Consider the following 20,068-nt stretch of genomic DNA (forward strand, 5'->3'; position numbering starts at 1 on the left):
GTTACTGTAAGTAATTCTCAAAGGAAAAGGAAGAAAGAAAGAAAAAAAAAAAAAGCTGGGCTTTCCCCAGATTTGAAATTCATAGCTCTAAGATGCCAAAATTTAGACTTTCTCACCTAAGTGGCAACTTGTGAATGAATTTCCTCTTTAAAGTGTATTGTAAATATGAGGCATTCAGTAAATTAGTGTTAAATGGCACCATGTGAACAGTGGATACAAACAAGACTACGTTTTAAAAAATCTGGTCTCATAGAGCAGAAGCACTTCCATCTTACACAATTATATATACCATGGTCTGCAGTTGCTTCTGCCTACAAAGTTTTTTAGACGACAACATTCTCTCCCTCTCTCCATTCTCTTTATATGTACAGGCAGGATACAAGCAGAGGTGATTCTCTCTGCTATAATCTGAATGCTTATGTCTTCTCAACCCCCAATCCTCAAATTCATATGTTGAAAACCTAATGCCCAATGTGACGGTTTTCAGAGGTGGGGCCTTTGGGAAGTGATTAGATCATGAGGGCAGAACCCTTGTGACTAAGATCAGTGTCCTTATAAAAAAACGACCCCAGAGTGCTCCCTAGCCCCTTCCATTGTGTGAGGACACAGCAAAAAGTCAGAAGAGGGTCTCTGCCAGAACCTGACCATGACGGCACCCTGATCTTGGATTTCCAGTCTCTGGAATTGTGAGAAAGACATTTCTGACTTCATAAGCCACCCAGTCTGTGGTATTTTGTTACAGCAGCCCAAAAGGACTTAGACAGTATCTACTACTTAAACCTCTAGCCCAGTATGCCCATCCTCGTCTCCAGGATAAATCTTGTCTATCTGGGGTTGGTGTGCTTCGTTGCTATGACATGTATTCATGCCTCTTCCATGTGCTGCCGCAGTCTCTCTTGTTCCATCTAGGTATGAAGCAACTTGAGTGTTTTGATATGTTCATCCCTAGCTCATATCATCGAATGTAGTATACTCTGCTCCTGCCAGCTCCATTAATATCTACTCAACTGTCCTTGTAGCTGTTTGATTCTCCCTATCTCTAAAGGGAAACGATTTAATTTGAAGTGTCTTTTTTTCCCCTGTTGTTCTGAACTCATTTTTCAGTTTATTTAAAATACACAAAACCTAACAGCTGTCTCCAGTAAGTCCTGCTGAAAAATCCAAAGCAGAACACCACTGTACAGAATCATTGCTTTTATTAATCAGACATATGGTAGACGGTAGTTTGGGGATTTTTCAAATTTATATCCTATATAATAGTTTTTGATGTCACTAAAATTTGATTTTCCTAATATAAATATATTCTTCAAAACAGCTTGTGGCAGATCTGTTAGTTGCCTGCCCAGTGTCCATTCTCTCCTTCTTACTTAATAACAAAACTTCTAATTACTGTGATTAGCAACCTGCCCACTTCTAACTTTACAGCCTCTCTCGATAACAGGAATGACTAGTGAGAGAGAAGCAGAAATTGCTAGTTGAGGTGGTTCTAGAAAAGCTCTTTCATGGGAGCTGACTCAAATTGGAAGTAGGCCCCCCTCTTGACAATGGCTCAAGCTCCAGAAGCCATCTAGTACCACTAGACAACTTGAGGATATCAGTGCCAAGAATGAATGGAACAAAAAAGAAGAAAACCAGACTTCTCGATGGCTGTGAAGTAACCAACGTTGGACTTCCCTTCCCTCTGGACTTTTTAATCCAAAAGAAGAATCAATCTCTACCTTGACTGAACTGTTATTTGTACCTTTTTTCATAGCCAAATCTTACCCTAATTAATAAACATATTATTCTTTTAGTTGGTTAAATTGCAAATCTGGGCACAATATCCTCCTTCTGAAGTACAAGCTAAAAGTCAGGCCTGCTCAGAAATATAATACTGACGTAATTTCCTAGACTTGCTGCCAATATTTAAGGATCAGTTTAAATGAGACAAATAATCATCTTGTTCTTGACCATCTTTACTAGCAAATCTAGGCATCTCTTGTCAGATATTTCCATGTTTACAAAGAAGTCACAAAAGCATTCTGAATGATGTCTATAATTTCTATGTATGAGTTCTATCACTCATAACTCCACCATTGTACCTTCAAAGATGTGAGGTGTTCCTGCTGGCTGCATTACTGCTCCTTGTATTAAATATCTTGAGGCCTCACAATACTCTGGCAGGCTTCAGATGCCCAGGGCAACTTCTAGATTACTGAGTAGCTTGAAACTTTTCTCAAAGATGGACTAGGTCCAAGATGCTACTGTAGGAAGGGTTCAAGCCAGTCTTTGATCTAGTATTTGGTTCTCCTACCAACCCTGAAAATTCCTTCATGTCTCTCTACTTTTTCATCTACAAAGAGGAGGGAAATGTTTAGACTGGTTTCCTTTTAAAACCAAAATTCTGACAATAGCTAGGATTTCCTTCTAGCTACCTACTAGGTTCCTCTTTGTAAAGCCATATGAATGATGCATGCCTCCATGTTATACAGAATAGGTGTGGGTCAAATTAGAATGTAAGCTGGTAGTGGTAGTCAACTGGAAATGTGTCTATTAGAAACATCTCCAGGGATGCCTGGGTGGCTCAGTTGTTTAAGCGTCTGCTTTCGGCTCCAGTCCCACATCAGGCTCCCTGCTCAGCAGGGAATCTGCTTCTCCCTCACCCTCTGCCCCTCCCCCTGCTTGTGCTCACTTGCGCGCTCTCTCTGTGTTAAATAAATAAATAAATAAATAAATAAACAAACAAACAAACAAACAAACTGGGTGGCTTAGTCATTAGGCATCTGCCTTCGGCTCAGGTCATGGTCCCGGGGTCCTGGGATCGAGCCCTGCATCGGGCTCCCTGCTCAGTGGGGAGCCTGCTTCTCCCTCTCCCACTCCCTTGCTTGTGTTCCCTCTCTCGCTGTGTCTCTCCCTATAAAATATTTAAATAAATAAAATCTTTTAAAAAAAAAATCTTTAAAAATAAAACATAAAAGACTTGTCTGTTTAGTTTCTTAGGTATTACAGGAAATGTGCCAAATATAAAAGTATCTTTGGGAGATGTAGCCATAATGTATTAGAACTATCTGTACAGAAAGATACTCACGCAAGTTCCATTCTGTGCCTAGTTTTTCACATGACTGCCCATAAAGTGGCCAATGCTGGTGGTGAAAGACATAGATATAAGCCCACTAAGAAAGTCTATCTCTTTGGTCAGAGATTAGCACACAGTAATGACTTATCCTGGGCTGCATTTAAATGAGAAATCCTGTATATTCTATTTCATTCTTCTTCTGGAGAGCTATCTTGACTTCACTGCTTAAGAAATTTTTAATCAATCAATATTATGTTGTGAAATCATTTAATAAGATGGGGGATGAGGTCAGAGCCTTAAATGCAATACAAGCTATACATGTGGTAAACGAGGTACTTCCTAGAAGTAAGTATGAGGTAATGGGAATGAAGTGGGAGAGGTGGGCAAGGCAGATTCGCATTGAATTCTTTGATCCACGGTATTTCAGAAACTAAGGTAGTTTCATAATCTCTCATCTGCTCTGGAAATAAAGCACTAATACGATCTCCCTCCTAAACTGGTCAACTGCATAAAAGCCCGGAAATTAAAGAAGTAAATCCTGAATTTTCCTCTCCTGAAAAATTTCTAATAGATTTATTCATATGCTGTTTAGCCAAAGGCTAAATCTCTTATAAACCAAAACTGCAAGGTTATATGTACCCTGCACATGTTATCTTGTACATTTTTGCAGGGTACTTTGAAACAGTTTTCCCATCAATCAATAACATATTCTTACAAATCCTGCTGGACATGCAGCTCACACACATATCAAGTTGCACAGAACAGGAAGTGAGGTGTACCACATGACAGCTAATTTTCAGTCTGTCATAAATTCAACTTGGGTTAAACACACCAAATCAAGGATAATGGCTTCTTTATCATCCAAGCTGTTAGCTAAAAAGATTCCATAAAGCATTATGAACAGTAACTACTCTAAGTAGAGATATTTTTAAAAGCACATCAGGCTGAGAACTGAAATAGAACCACCTCGAAGCTTTTGGCAATTTGATCACATTATTGCCTAATAATTAGCCCTTCATTCTTTTTGAAAAACTAAATTACCTAGCCGTGAAGCAAGCTCAAATAAGTCCCATACCTACATTAATATCTGGATGTAAAAAATAATGCATATATTAATATTTCCATAAAAAATAAGTATATGTTGGTGATGAATGTATCTAAAGTCAGGGCCAGAGAAAACCTTTAAGGACATAATGACCTTGGCAATCCCTTTCTTTTGTTTTGTTTATACAGTTTGATTTTTTTTATTTTTACAGAAAATAGGACAGTTTTTCTCCAAAACTTAACTGTCCCATGGTAGTGCCTTCTAGCACAACTACTGAATGTTCTTTAGTGTTTGTGAGAGATCAGGGAATTACTGTTTACATGGGAAATTATCATCAGGATTAATGGTAATATTAAACAAGTCCATCTAACAAGAAAGCAGAAAGAATAGGGAAATAAATGGGATTATATCCCATAAAAACAAGGGGGAAAATAAAAGCGTAGCCTTTAAAACTCAGAAAATAACTCTATAAAAACACATCACAAAGATATGAAACAACACGTTTCCCTCTTCTCATTTCTCTGACTCTGAAAAATGCCTCTTCACAGTATGAACCAGTTCACATATGAATCTACTCAAAATGCTGGCTTTAAAAAACAACAACAACAACAACAAAAACACCAAAACAGCTAGACCCAGAATTAAGGAATCAGGATTATTCTGTCTTGTAATGAAAGATGTTTTACAATCATCTTGTTCACAGGCCACTTGGGAATTTGAATATCGCTAAACATATGCTGCTAAGATGAGCTCAAACCTGTATGGTGGGGGAAGAGAGGGTGAGGAAAGGCAAGAGCAGACAAATAATCTCACATTTCTGAGCCACAAAAATTGAGCTTTTACAGTTTCTCTATTACACACACACAAACACACACACAATTGCCAAGGCCTTGAGCCTCAAAGCACGTTCAGTCTTATTTATCCAAAGGAGCCAGGAAAGAAAGCCTAAGGTAGGAGAACAGATTTCTTCTGTAATAGATAGCATCTAAGATAAAAATCATTTAAAAATGTGTTGTGTATTGGGGTCGGGTGGGGGTGGGGGATCGTTTGTCTATCCAAAAACACTAACTCTGGGGCGCCTGGGTGGCTCAGTCGGTTAAGCGGCTGCCTTCAGCTCCGGTCATGATCCCAGGGTCCTGGGATGGAGCCCTGAGTCAGGCTCCCTGCTCAGCGGGAAGCCTGCTTCTCCCTCTCCCACTGCCTGCCACTCTGCCTACTTGTGCTCTCTCTCTGTCTTTCTGTCAAATAAATAAATAAAATCTTAAAAAACAAAAAGACTAACTCAATTCAGAACCAGTAAAAGTTTATGGGATAAAAACCCAGTCTCTGAAAAATTTCCACTTTCTTTAGTATTGCATTCACAGTTCCTATGGGTAAGTTATAGATGCAGAATATCTTTTGAGTTTCAAAAGCTAAAAAGAGATATCCCATTCTTCTTAAACACACACCTGAGCAATAATAACTACAAAGTCAAGAAAGTTCTAGCAAGCACTTAAAAGGAATGGAAGAAAAAAATAAGGTCACTCAAAAAACAGTGAACTCCTTCTAGACAATCCTGCCCCACTCCCCTTACACTTTTTGTCCATGTGTCTGTCCTCCCTACTAACCAAAGACTGTCTGAATGCAGTGACTGCTATGTGTTAATTATGTTTGTATGTCAGTGCCTAGCACTGGCCCAAGCATATGGTAGATAAGGGCAGGATAAACACCAAGTGAATAAATAAAAACAATTCAATGAAATGCCACTTAAGTGTTCTATTTGGAATGCACAATACCTACCTCAAAATGCTAAAATGCACATATACAGAGCAAAACAACTTCATCAGATTTTAAATGTGCAGGACATGCTAACAGATTTGATACTCCTGAGTAGTTTTTGTTTGTTTTTCATAGCAATGATATTTTTTAAAAAATGCTTTTTTGGGCAAGCCACCACTATGAAGATTCCAAGTAATTCAGACTTGTAGTATTTCTACAATGGCTCTCTTTTCCGTATGTTCTTCCATGATGGCTGCACATGGTATCTGCATTTTACCTTGCTGTTCCCAGATGTGGGTGAATTATGTAGAACTATTCATAAAGTACCAAAAGCTACACATAAACAATTGTCCATGTCTTCCCCTCTCTCAAAAAAGCACCTGCCCATCCAAAGAAATTAAATGACCAACAAAATGAGTCATCTGAGACGTCTAATGTGCAAAGGCAGTCTGATGACATCTTCCTACCCCTCTCTTCTCCCCCTCCATTCATTCATAGACAAGTTCCTTACTTTGGTCCAGGCTAACTTGGAATTACATGGTCTTTTCTTTACATAAGTACCCTTTTCCATTTCACTTGAACCTCACAGTTATCTTGTGAAGAAAACAGGAAAATACTAATAAACTCTACTTTACACATGAGATGGAGACCCTGAGAGATGTTGTGTGACCTTTCCTAGGTAACAGAGTGCCCAAGTAACACAACCAGATCTCTCTACTCCAGATTCCCTGCTCTCCAGACTCATGGAGCTGCCAAAGTTATTTTCTATACTACCTATCCTACCTCTTCCAAACCACATGACTTTTTGGTTAACATTTACTTTTTCTAGCAATTCTCTGTCACTCTTCTAGGATATAAATTCCCTGCCATATTATACAAAGCAGCTTAATCTGTCCTATCCATTCCCTGGGTCCCCATTATTTTTATATCAGCTCCATGAATACCATCCTTCCAGCTTTCCTATCATATATCCATCTCTCTATAGTTCTAGAGCTTTGTCAATTCCAGTCCCTGGTTCACAATAGGGGCCACTTGGAGCATTATTTTTTAAGTTACAAAAGTGATATATAGGGCGCCTGGGTGGCTCAGTTGGTTAAGCGACTGCCTTCAGCTCAGGTCATGATCCTGGGGTCCCGGGATCGAGTCCCGCATCGGGCTCCCTGCTCGACGGGGAGTCTGCTTCTCCCTCTGACCCTCCTCTCTCTCATGCTGTCTCTCATTCTCTCTCTCAAATAAATAAATAAAATCTTTAAAAAAAAAAAGTGATATATATTCATTCAAACAATCAAATATAACAGCAAACCAAAAGCAGTACAGAAATATATGAAGAAAAAGTATTCACGTCCATAACAGATTAGACACATTCACATAATTAAGAATACTTTCCTGCAATTTCTTTTTTTTTTTAAGATTTTATTTATTTATTTGACAGAGAGAGAAAGAGCGAGAGCAGGAACACAAGCAGGGGGAGTGGGAGAGGGAGAAGCAGGCTCCCCACTGAGCAGGGAGCCCGATGTGGGGCTCGATCCCAGGACCCTGGGATCATGACCTGAGCCAAAGGCAGACATTTAACAACTGAGCCACCCAGGTGCCCCTACTTTCCTGCAATTTCATTTTTTATTTAATATTATATAGAAGACATTTTTCTTGTCATCTCATGGATAGATCTCATTCATTTTAACAGATACATAGTATCCCACCCTATGATGTATCATATTTAAGTTTTTCTTAGTACTAATGGACATTTAAGTTATATCTATATTATCTGTTGTTAGAAATAGATATAGTGAACAGATACTGCTTTTGCCTAGCCTGCATCCTTTTCTTCCTTCCTCTTGTTAACAACACTTGACTCTTCCCGGGGGGAAGCACGATTTCCTTGATACTACTTCATGTGGTTAAAGTGGGGTCAACTCATTTCCCACTGCCGCCCCAAGAATATGACTCAAGCCAGGTAAATCAGAGTATTCTATACCCCTGCCCTGGGGAACTGGGTCATGGATGCGGTACTTGACTCATGTCTGTACCATGAGAGTCAACTCTAGGACTTTTGTGGAACTACAGAGAAGGAGGAACAATTCCTCCCCACCCCACCCCCAACGCCACTGCTAAACTGGAAGGAGCTTAGCCTGGAGCTTCCAGAGACTACCACATGAAAATAGGTAGACTACCTATCTGAGAATGAAACACAGAGAAAGCAGAGCTGAGAGAAACAGAGACAGACAAATATGTCATATAACCTGAAGATCAAGGACAGTGTTGGTCCTGGATCTGGCCTGCCTGAGGTGAGAATATTGCTGGACTTACCAGTTCTGTGAGCCAAGAAATTCTTCCCCTCTCCTTGCCACCCCCATTCCCCAAGTAAGCTAGAACTTTATCATCCGAAAATGAGAGAGTCTAGACAAATATGCATGTAATATGGCAAAAATCCTTGTGCCTACATTTTTGGGCATGAATGCAAATGTATCTTGAGGGTAAATGCCTTTAAGAGAGAATTCTGAGTCAAGAGGCATTCGTATTTAACATTTCACTATATATTGCCAAATTGCCAAGAAGTCTAAATCCTCGTGGGTCCCCGGTGTGTCTCTAGTCTTAGGCCTGCTTTAAATACAAGTGGTATTACTTAAGTATCTAGGCCCATGGAGTATTTATTTTTAAAGATTTTATTTATTTATTTGAGAGAGAGAGGGGGAGAGTGAGAGAGAGAGAGAGAGAGAGATCACGAGCAGGGGAAAGGGTAGAGGGAGAAGCAGACTCCCCGCTGAGCAGGGAGCCCAATGTGGGGCTCATTCCTAGGACCCTGGGATCAGGACCTGAGCCGAAGGCAGATGCTTAACCAGCTGAGCCACCCAGGCACCCGGCCCATGGAGTATTTAAAACTGCTCTCAAAACCTGCCTTGATCTATTATTCCCAAAGCTCCAGCTTCTCTCTTATACTTAGCCACAGCATGTCTGAAGGCATCTCTAGAGTTTTACCCAAGTTACCATTGATATTTCAAAGTCAGGAAACTCTTTCTTATCCCATTATTTGTTCAATGCTACCATGAGAAAATTTCCCTCAAAGCATACCTCTACTATAAAAGTCTATTGGCCCCAACTGATTTACAGTTTATGAAGTGTTTTTAATATAGGTTCTCCCACTTAATCCTAACAAGTACATATAGGTATTACTATTCTCATTTTATAGGTAAGGTAATTGATCTGAAGTGACTTGCTAAGGTCATATAATGAGTGGTACAGCCAAGACCTATACCCCCAGCTTCTGCCTCCGAGTCTCAGGCTCTCTCACTATATCGCACATACCCATCCATGCTCTAAGGTCACTGACATCTAGAGTGGCAGGAAGTTCTACTGGGGCACATTGCCTGGATAGGAGATTAACTGATCTCGTAAAGATTCAGTAAAACAGGGCCTGTATGTGAATCTAATGGACAATCACAAAATACTGATTATGTTAATCCATTATGAACTCAAGTAATAAAGAATGAGTAATATCTCCCTTATGAAAGCCCAGGTAAGACCACATCAAGAGTACAGAAGTGGTATTTTCCTAATACAACTACCAAGGAGTCAATCTTCAAATGAAGCCTATTAATAAATTAAACACATCATTTAGGAATTCAGAAGGCAACTTGGCAAATGCTTAGAATAACACAGAAAGTATAAAAAGCAGATAAGCATTTGTTTTCATTAACTTTGGGCCCATTTAACAAATTGTTCCCAGAAGTTCTGATTAAAAAATAAAACAAAACCCACTAAGGCACACAGTCTAATCACAGCACAGAAGCAGAGTGCCCCCTATTACTGAACTCTGTTAACATTGTAACACCCTTCCTTAAGCATCAAAATAGCCCTGGGAGAGTAAAGGATCAAGTGTTACCCTCATTTTCTGAACAGAAGCACAGAGGTTAAGTGGCTTGCCACAGAACAACCAGGCTATGGAACAGATGCCACAGCCTGCCCTTCTTTTCTCATTTGAGCCTTCACCCACATATCTCTCCAATCAGAACAGATGTGCCCTGATGGAACATTCAAGATGGCCTTATAATTCTGGTCACTGAGGAGGCATGTAGATTTGCAAGGAAGCAAAGCAAACTCATTTATCTTACTGACTTTCAGCAAATCTGAGGAGTAAGTGCTACAATATTGCTGCTTCCAGCTTCAAATTCAATTAAGTTCAAAGAGTCTGGGGGTCAGTCTGTCCATTCATCAGACATCACCAGTGAGAACAGAATGCTATGGGAACAGTGAAGAAGTGGATGGGAAAGGCTTCACAGAGCAGGGGCCACAGGCCGAGTCTTGAAGAATGGTTAAGAGCTGATCAGGCTGGAGTGGAGAGAATGAATCCTGCAGGTCGAGGGAGCAACAAGCATATAGGTAGCTAAAAGCACAGAGGCCAAAGCTCTCTGAAATTAGGAAAACTAGACTACTTCGCTCTCTCCTGGAGTTTCTTTTAATTCTGAACCACCAGTTGGTTTAACAAATGTCTCTAAAAATTATGGCAGAGGTCATTAATAAAGTTGAGGAGGAACAGATATTAGAGTAAATAAAAAGATCACACAGGAATAAAAATCTAAATAAACAGATAAATAAATAAATCTAAATAAATAAATCTAAAAATAAATAAATAAATCCAAATAAATAAATAAATCTAAAAAATCTAAATAAATAAACAAACAAATAAATAAATAAATGGACACCTGGGTGGTTCAGTCAGTTAAGCGACTCCGTTCAGCTCAGGTCATGAGCCAAGTCCCAGGAACCAGTCTTGTATCAGGCTCCCCACTCAGTGGGGAGTCTGCTTCTCCCTCTGACACTCCCCCCTCTTGTGCTTTCTCTCACCCTTTCTCTCTCAAATAAATAAAATCTTAAAAAAAATTAAAAAAAGATCACAGGAATAAAGAAGAGGAAAAATAAGGATTTTATCTGAGTGTTATATACCCATATTGCCTTAGTATATTTTTAATAATAGTTTCACAGGAAGTTTTTAAGTATACACTAGGAACACACCATTGCAGTATAGCAGGACGAACAGAAATGAAATGCGCGACATGAATGAGAACCATAAATTTAACTTTAAATTTTCTAGAAGCCATATTTTAAAATTAAAGGAAATAAGTGGAATTAAGTTTAATAATATATTTTATTTAATTCATACCTAAAATATCAACACTTCGACACATAATCAATTTAAAAATTACTAAGATACTTTACATCCTTTGGGAGGGGGAGGAGGACTAAAGCTTTGAAATTCAGTGTGTATTTTATACTTCCAACATATTCAGATTAGCTGTAGGTGCTAACTCAGATGCTCCATAGGCATATGTGGCTAGTGGCTCAGCTCTGTAAGGAGTTTTATTTATTTATTTATTTATTTATTAAAGATTTTACTTATTTGACAGAGAGAGACACAGCGAGAGAGGGAACACAAGCGGGGGAGTGGGAGAGGGAGAAGCAGGCTTCCCACGGAACAGGGAGGCCAACACGGGGCTCGATCCCAGGACCCCGGGATCATGACCTGAGCCGAAGGCAGACACTCAACGACTGAGCCACCCAGGCGCCCCTATAAGGAGTTTTAAAAGATATAAATGAGGCTGGCTTATGTACAGAAATGGTGCAGAAAAGAGGTTCTATACTCAGAAATCTGCATGACTCTGGCCAAGGAGCCTTCTCCACCTCTCCAGCCCACAATTCGCTCCTTCCTCTCAACTCTCCAGAACTGCTGTTTCTGCTCATTGGGTTATCTCCCATTTAGGAAATAGTTAAGGGCAGTGCCTACTCTTGTTCACCACTGTATCCCCAGGGCTTAACTTCAAACAGTACTTGTTCAATGAATACCTCTTTAATAAACGCATGAACAGACACAGAGCTGCCTCTGGGCCTTAGCTTATTTTGCATTTGGAAGGCTTTCCTTATTCTTCTATTTGAACATGTCCAAGTAAATCATACCTCTTTTTTTTTTTTTGAAAGTTCAGCCCCTACCTACCACCCTCTCTAAGCAGGCTTCCTTGTCTCCCATAATTAGTAACCATTTCTCCCTTCATAATTTCCCTATTATTTTATATGTGCCTTTAAAAAAACTAACATTCCACTGTTTTTGTTTGCATTATAGTTATTCACATACATTAGTGCGCTCCTTGAGAGTAGCACAATACCTCATAATGCACATACCGGAAGCTCAGTAAACATTAAATTTTATTTTCCTTTAGTCTCCTGAAGGGCAGAGACCATGTGATTCATAACCCTGTGGCCCTCAATTACTCAGCATAGTGTTATGGACACAGCTCATGCTCAGTCTTTATCTCCTTGCATTATGACTAAAGTAATTATTAGCACAAGACCCTATGGCTGGTAAGGAAAGAAGAATTAAAGCAATATGAAATATAAAGAAAGAAGAAAATGTGGGGCTCCTGGGTGGGGCAGTCAGTTGGGCATCTGACTCTTGGTTTCGGCTGGGGTTGTGATCTTGGGGTGTGGGATCAAGCCCCATCTCCGGCTCTGCAGTCAGTGTGGAGTCTGCTTGGGACTCCCTCTGCCCCTTCCTCCCTCCCAACCCCCGCCGCCCGCTCTGTCTCTCTCCCTAAAATAAATAAATAAATCTTAAAAAAAAAAAAAAGAGGAAAAAGTAGGGGAAAATTAAAATTGTGTCAGACTGTTGAAAGCACAAGAGTATAGAGGTGTACAGAGCTGACAAATTCTTTTAAGTGGGAGGAATATAAATTACTTGATTACGAGTTGTTCAAAGAAGAGGACAATATAACTGGTCACAAATGTTAAAAATTGGGGTTTTTGATGGCTTTTGTCTTGAGCATGCTTATTATAAGTATTATCCTACAAATACTAAAGGGCTTAATTAGCAATTGGATTACTATTTTGAAAGGAGGTACAAGGACTTACCTATCTTTATGTGGTCTGTTATTGGAAATTAAAGAAAATATTCTCTCTCACCAATGACACTGACAGACACTGGAAAGGAATTTGTTCAGTTTTAACACAAAACAGTAGATAATGCTTCCACCTTCTCATAATTCAAAGGAATAATTCACTTCAGGGACTCATCTCTTTGATTCCATAGTACTCCACAGCTTTGAGGATGCTGCAAAATGTTATCTTCCTTCTTAATGATTAACCTTGACAAACAGGAGGGGAGAGGGTCTGAGGGCTGTGGTCAGTCTTATGATGGTCACTGAGTTTACTCTAGCCCTTGGTTTGGACTGAAATTTCTCCTGCCTTTGCCCTCCTTAAAAAAGCATTCTCTATGGGCAATCACTAAATCATTCTTAATGACTGAAGAATGGCCATGAGGACACTGAAAGAAGAGAAACATGCAGGTACATAGTTAGAGAGGTGCGAATAAAGACAGACACATAAAGTATGAGCTAGAATGAAAGGAGAAAATGGCATCAGAAACTTCAGGTTCTGGGTCATTTTATAAGCAAGCTCCCACTGACAGGCTTTAGTGATTGACTTTTCCCCAACCTTTACCCATATAAGCACTATACCAGTTTTCTGCAACTAATCACAATTCTCCAGCCCATTCCACTTACATATAAGTTACTTGGTCTATTTTTGGAAACCTGTCTTCTATTTTTCATGAAGTTCCTTAAAAGAAGACAAAATCCAAGTAACAAAGTCTGTTCAGACTGAGCAAGTTTCTCTAGCAGTTCTGCACTTTACAAAACAATGCACCGAAAGGTTAGTTAGTACTCTGTATTACTATGATGTGGTATGCAGGCCGATTTCTATAATAAAGCCACAACACTCTGCTTGCAATTAAAGAAATTATTTGCACAACAAGTCTTTACCAGTAAAATGTTTAAAATAGACGTCCCCTGCCCCAGGAGGGAGAGGGACAAATTTTATGTATGTAATTAAAGGTAATTACTCAATATGCTTCATGTGACTTAGAGCTATTTGAGAGTTTTAAGGGGCAAAGAAGGGCCACATGGGGTTTGACTCTAAAAGATAAGCAAGTCTCTTACAGCATTACATATGAACTTTTCTGGTTATTTTTCACTATACCACAGAGCATACTGTTAGCCATAATATGAGAAATGTCCCAGTGCTCCAAACTATGAAAAATATACACAAAGGATGCACAACAATACAATTTATCCTAGTCCAGAAGTGTACCAAATGCTGGGCCTCAGAAATATCAGTTCCCTTTGTTCCCTTTGTTTGGCTAACTAGTGAGGCTAGTTAATAAAAGTTTAGGTCATGATCCTTGGAAGAATGAACAGAAATTCACAGAACTATCAGCAGTAAATTAGCTCCATTAAAGACTAGCAATTATTAGTACTAAGTATCTGAATTACACCCTTCCAAGCCCAGTACACGAAAACAACCCTTTCTATTTTTTCTTCATAAAATTAAGCATGAGCCACAGATTGGACTTATGCTGTAACATCAAGAAAAGTATTTAAATGTCCTTTTAAAATGTTTTCTAGACAATGAAGGTAGATTTGGAAATATACACCCATGCACATACACACTTTAAAAGGAAAAAATGATGACCACACCACATGTTTTCTTGTCTAAAGCTCATTCCATACACTGTGAGACGGGGATGCTTTTCATATACCAATCTCAGGTTCCTGCTGCTGAGTCACCAACTCAAGGATACTTTTATATTTAGGTTCTGCTCCCTCAGAGGAACAACAGTGACACTGGGGTTGCTCCTTCTGCAAAGTATATTCAGAGGCTCAGATATTTTCAAACACCCCCCTCACCTCTTTACCCAATGAACAGGACTTTTCCTTTTGTTTTTAATATGAGGCTCTGCTACTGCCCTAATGTTAACTTATTTCAAATAAGTAAAACACTCATGCTGAAAGGAGCCACTCACGTTGAAAGGAGCAGGTCCTTAAGTTGGGCAGATGTGGCTTTAAGTTTAAATTCATCATTCCAGACCACCTCACAGTATAAGAAGGTCTGCCTCTGTTAATAAAGGCCCAAAGCAGATTTCCCTCCTAGGATTACTCTTTTCCAATAAGAGTATGATAAGTACAATAAACACAGACACAATTAATTGTGAAAGAGGCAGTTCTCTTTCTGGGAATACGAACTGCCCTACACCAGGACAACACACAGTTGCTGTCTTCAGACTCCCTACTTAGAGAATCTCAAGATGTTGAAATGTCTTAAGGCAAAACGTTTGCTTCTTTAGCGAGTGTTAAATGAAGAGAAAGAAAAGCATGGTCTCTAAACTCACCCTTATCACACCGTCAAATGTTCTTCCCCCAGTTCTGAAGCCACATTCTTAAAGAACCTTCTCTCTGTGGAATGGTGGAGTCTACATGATTCTGTACCCCCCAAATAAGGCATCTAGGCCAGGACTGGAAAACTGTTCCAAGCTGAGTTAGCTGGTTCCTTACCCAGGAACTTGCAATCGGGACACAGGGCTGCAGTCTACCTCTGCTGGGACTTAAATGAACAGGGGCTGCGTGAAAGGCCTTTTTTCTACCAAATGTAAGGAGCAGAGAAAGCTGGTAATGTGGAAGAGCTGGTAAAATGAAGAGGGCTAGCAGACACTGAGGCAAGAGACTTTATGGCCCTAAGCAGGAGAGTCAAAGTGTCAGAGTCCAGAAGAGTTGGACAGAAAGCCAGAGACAAAGAGTAGTTGTCCTGTTTTCTAGAGGCTTTCAAGTACTTTGTACCAATCCCTAGTGAGACCTGTATAATATTTCCTTCCTTGGTTCCAAGACCCATCCCTGCAATCTTCCAGTAAATCTTCCTTCCGGATCTAAGCTAACTGGAATAGACTCTGTTAATGGTAATCAAAATAGTATTGACCAACACACACACATAACTGCTCATTTTCCTCCCCTTTAACCATCATTTCCTAAACACTCACTATGTGCAAAACACTACACTAGATGCATTAGGGAGCAAAAAAATAAAAAGACACAGACTCTGCCCTTAGGGAACTTACAGGTAGAAAACAAGAGAAACAGCTAGCACAGTTGCTAGGTCAAGCCTTTCATAAAAATTAGTAAAATGAAGAAAGAGTGGAATGTGGAATGGCATAAGAACCACATTTACTCAAATTTAATGATACATATTTGGCCAAAGTTTAAATTAAAAACTACCATTAAATATTTTGCAGATGAAGCACTGTATATACTATATATCCATACTCTGCAATACATAATTACTGACCATGATCAGATACACAAATCCAGTTGGACTATACACTCTACAGGCAATTTAACAGATTTTTCAAGGCTAACTTTGATGGTGTGTGATTTTCAACTGTGTGCTAACTTTAGCTCCTAACCTCACATGCGACTCCTCTGTTTTTAACAGCTGGTTTCCTTAGAAAAACTGTCACCCTTTAAGCATTTTATTTATTTAAGATTTTATTTATTTATTTGACAGAGAGAACACAAGCAGGGGGAGCGGCAGGCAGAAGGAGAGGGAGAAGCAGGCTCTCCACTGAGCCAGGAGCCCAATGCGGGGCTCCATCCCAGGACCCTGACAGGATCATGACACTTAACCAACTGAGCCACCCAGGTGGTCCTGAAATCCTAGCATTTTAAATAAGATACCTAGAAACTGGTAGTTAGATGTGATCTGTGACAGCTGATGGTCATCTAGTTATTTGACTGATTATTAGAGTATCCTAGCAGCTAAGTGAACTGAAATAAGAGGTAATTTAGGATTTTGAGCAAAGTCTATAGCCTCAAATTAGGTACTAAGTCCCCAAAGTAACAGTGTCACCATATAGGAACTAAGCAAACTAGCACACAGATTAGCCCCCTCCAACTTATTCTCTAACATGTTTTATCTCCCTAGAACTGTTTTCAGTATTACAATTATTTTTCTAAAATTTAATTGTTTTTTTTTTTTAAGTAATCTCTACACCCAACATGGGGCTCAAACTCAAAACCCTGAGATCAAGAGTCTCAGGCTCTACTGACTGAGCCCACCAGGTGCCCCAGAATTATTTTTCAATCATAATAAATTTGATATTTAATTCATTTCACCCCTTTAGTATCTCATCTCTTAAATCTATATTAAATAATAAAGCTGGTGAAATAAGTCAGTCAGAGAAAGACAAATACCACATGATTTCACTCCTATGTGGAATTTAAGAAACAAAAGAACAAAGCAGCAATAGAGACAAACCAAGAAACAGACTCTTAACTCTAGAGAAGAAGCAGACTCTTAACTCTAGAGAAGAAACAGAAGGTTACCAGAGGGAAGGTGGGTGGGGGATGGGTGAAATAGTTGATGGGAATTAAGATGATGACCACTGAGTAATGCATAGAATTGTTCAGTCACCATATTGTACACCTAAAACTAATACAACACTGTTAACCATGCTAGAATTAAAATTAAAAAAAATAAGGCTAAGAGACTCAGCACTGTTTGAAATTTATTCCTTCCCACTTTATAAATACTTATCTTTAAATCAAAGAAGTTTTAATGAAAAATACATACATAAAAAAGACTAAGGAAATATATATAGTAATAGTAGCTGTGAATAGAGCATGGCAGTGACCAAAACTTTTATCTTTCTTCTATATATTTTTCTATTTAAAAAAATTTTTTTAAGATTTATTTATTTGAGAGAGCACACACACACATGCAGGAAGGAACAGAGGGGGAGAGAGAAGAAGGAGGGGAAAGAATCTCAAGCAGACTCTGCGTTGAGCGCGGAGCCTGACTCGGGATTTGATCTCACGACCCTGAGATCATGACCTGAGTCAAAACGAAGAGTCGGATGCTTAATTGACTGAGCTACCCAGGCGCCCCTCTTTTAAATATTTTTCTAAACCTTCAGTGATACTAGCTTTCTCCAGAACTTACAAAATAATTTTTTAACTGAAAAACTTTCTTTTCCTTTGGGCAAGCTGTGCATAGATAATTGCAAATTCATCCTCTAAAGTTAGTTTCTTTTTTAGGTAGCAGAGTTAAGAGATCTAGGCTGTCTTTTCTGAACTGTACCTGTTGAAAGTGGAGCCAAGCAAAAAGGTGACAAGATATGACCACTGTGTCAATGTGATTGTGTCCAAATAATTCTCTAGCTGCTGATGGGCCGTTTATGTCTGCAGACTTGCAATGCTATAGCCACTATACTGATGAGAACTACACATAATTCCTACTTTCCATGGGCTTCAATTCTAAAACTTTTACCATAGAGTTCTTGGATACTCTGTTTGTATGTAGGTAGTAATGAATAATGTCTCTAACTATATACCAAATATTTGCAGAAATAATTTGGGGGACTTCATTCTAATATCTTCAATTACTCGTTCATGTATCTACTCTGCTTCCTTAACACAGTTAATAATTACTGGCACGGGGGCGCCTAGGTGGCTCAGTCGTTAAGCGTCTGCCTTTGGCTCAGGTCATGGTCCTGGGATCGAGCCCCGCATCAGGCTCCCTGCTCCGCGGGAAGCCTGCTTCTCCCTCTCCCACTCCCCCTGCTTGTGTTCCCTCTTTCTCTGTGTCTCTCTCTGTCAAATAAATAAATAAAATCTAAAAAAATAAAAAATAAAAAAAAAATTACTGGCACAAGCAAATAAAGAAGCGGCTAAGTTTGGAGAGGACAGTATGCATGAAGGAAAGAAACTTCAACTTAAATTGGTGATTGCACTGCCAGTCAAATACTGTTCAAAGAGCTTATATACTGAGATTTCATCAATTTAACAGACATTTGTTGAGCCTCTCCTTTAGATCAAGTGATATGCAAGTGATACTATAATGAATAAAAAATGTTTCTTGCCCTTAAAAAGCTCACAACCCAGCAGCATATTACACTGTGAAAAATCCACAGAGTGAGAGATAGCTAGCTCTAAGTGCCCTCATTACAGTGCCTCAAGGTGGCCTAGAATTCTTTGAGATTATTTCTATATTCTGCAAACTGAATGGAGTGATAAAAAGGAGTAAGAAGTTTTGGTCACTGCCACGCTAGAATACGGATCAGCAAACTAAGTCCATAGGTTACATATAACCTGGCCTGGATACTTTTGAATGATTAGAGAACCAAGTATGGTTTCTACATTTTTAAATATTTGAAACAATTTAAAAACTGATATTTTCTGACACACAAAAACTACATAAAATTCTAATTTCAGGAGCACCTGAGTGGCTCAGTCAGCTAAGCATCTGCCTTTGGCTCAGGTTGTGATTTCAGAGTCCTGGGAACAAGCCCTGCATTGGCCTCCCTGCTCAGGGGGGAGTCTGCTTCCCTCTCCCCCTCCCCCTGCTTGCGCTCTCTCTCTCTCTCTCAAATACATAAATAAAAACTTTTAACATTTTTTCTAATTTCAGTGTCCATGAACAGAGCTTTACTGGAATACAGCGCCATTCATTTACTTATTATTTATGGCTCATTCTGTGCTACAGGAAAAGAGATGAATAGTTACAAGAGAGACTAGCAGCCCTCGAAGCCTCAAGTATTTACCATCTGTTCCTTTACACTATCTGGCTTCATAAGAAATCGCATTTTCCAAACTGGAGGCAGGAGGGAGCCCAATCATATGTATCCTTCCTTTTCTACGGGCACTGATAGTCACTAGCAGTCCTACAGACCCTATAATAAACCTGCCTTGTGATGTTTCCTTAGTTTAGCACTGGGAATACCACTTCCTTTGCAAATTCATAAATGTATCCAGTTATGATAAGGACCAAACACTACCTGAACCAGTTGGCCTCGTTCTTGCATAAGAGTTTCAATTTGGTTTTACAGAACAAAAATAGGTATCGTAATGTGATCTTTTTTTTCCTGGGGTTCTTTTCCCAGGTATTACAAGACCACTGTGGCCAAGTGTCCCCTCCAAACTGGAATGAAGGCTGCAGAGTTGTGCAAGTAGAAGGGTTTGTTCTCACCAAGGAGGCTTAAGTGAAGGTACGTGCATTTAAATATGACCATATTCAGCTCCTCTGAAAGAAACAGACACTACCCTCAAGATCACAGATGTCGTGGGTTCACCATTGCTGGAATTCTGCTCTACTGAATCAGAAGGACTGGAAAATATGAAGTTGCTACTGCTTGAGAATCCATCAAAAATTCTTCAAAGATGAAGCTGCTGTCTCTTCATTCTGAGATTTTTAAAAGCTACGAGAAACGTTAATAGGATATTTCCATTTATATCTATAGGAAAGTTAGACCTTCAGTTTCAATGTAAAACAATAACTGCCTTGTATTTATATAGCACATTTCCCTTAAGAATTCAAGGCCTTTACAGACATTACCTCATTCA

General features: G+C 39.3%; 1 protein-coding gene across 9 annotated transcripts in view; it reads right to left on the reverse strand.

Moving 5' to 3' along the window:
* The window catches only part of CSNK1G1 (casein kinase 1 gamma 1), a 174,257-nt gene that overhangs the window by 43,500 nt on the left and 110,689 nt on the right, over nucleotides 1-20,068 (reverse strand). The window lies entirely within an intron of this gene.

This window comes from Eumetopias jubatus, unplaced genomic scaffold, assembly GCF_037043125.1.
Source record: "Eumetopias jubatus isolate StellerSeaLion01/CBP00866 unplaced genomic scaffold, mEumJub1_p1.0 scaffold_7, whole genome shotgun sequence".
NCBI classification, from domain to species: domain Eukaryota; kingdom Metazoa; phylum Chordata; class Mammalia; order Carnivora; family Otariidae; genus Eumetopias; species Eumetopias jubatus.